The sequence below is a fragment of the Tupaia chinensis genome, unplaced genomic scaffold, assembly GCF_000334495.1.
Source record: "Tupaia chinensis unplaced genomic scaffold, TupChi_1.0 Scaffold000362_1, whole genome shotgun sequence".
Taxonomy (NCBI): Eukaryota; Metazoa; Chordata; class Mammalia; order Scandentia; family Tupaiidae; genus Tupaia; species Tupaia belangeri.
In genome coordinates, this window is record NW_006159859.1 from 6,937,864 (window position 1) to 6,938,781 (window position 918).

Sequence of the window (918 nt, forward strand, 5' to 3'; positions counted from 1 at the left end):
TAAATACAAATTATTTTAATTTGAATATGTAAATGTAGTGAAGCCATATTTTATGAGTTACACTTAGGTTAGACTTAAACGTGTACATTTTTTTCTTTCACATTGATGTATGGCAATATTTCTTCTTTCAAAAGGAATGCTTTTATAGTGACTTGAATTTTTATAAAAATAACTAATAATTTCTGTCTAGCTTTAAAATGAGTCTGTAGTGTACTGGACTGTAGTGTACTGTACTGGGGAAAACCACATGGCCGTCCATAAGTTCAGATCCCCACATCAGCCTGAAAATATGCTGGGCATACAAATAGGTGATCAAGATCCTAAGGAATGGAGATCTAAAGAAAGGACATCTCTGTGTGATGAGACTCTGTCAAGGGGTCTGTTTTTCTTTCTCTGTTGTGCATGCTCTCTATCATGAAACAAAAAGGACAACATACAGACTTTTATAAGATCATGTGCTAAAATCCGGTTTGTAAAATAAGGCAAACCCACATTCATCATCTTCTGATGAGTATATGTCGGTAATAATACTATGAAGAATTTTAAATAAAATATTGATTAAATAGACCATATGTTGTCTGCTAAAACTAACAAAACCATAGAGTTATTTGAGCAAACATAATCCATTTCACTACTGAATAAATAGGTATAAAAGAAGACCCTTGGCACAGGTTAGTCAGTTGGTCAAAAAATTAGCTGGGATTGGTTTGTTCCAGCAATTGGTTCTTGTAATGTTTTCCCTCCTCAAAGTATATCTGGGTACCAGCAGGTGGCATGTTGGTTAAGGCACTGGACTCCCACATGGCTGACCATGGTTCAAGTCCCAGCCCTGGTGACTTGCTCTCTCACTTTCTCTCTGTATCTTTCTGGTGAGTGCATGTGCCCTGCAGTAAATTATGCGAGAGGGAAAGAGCATAG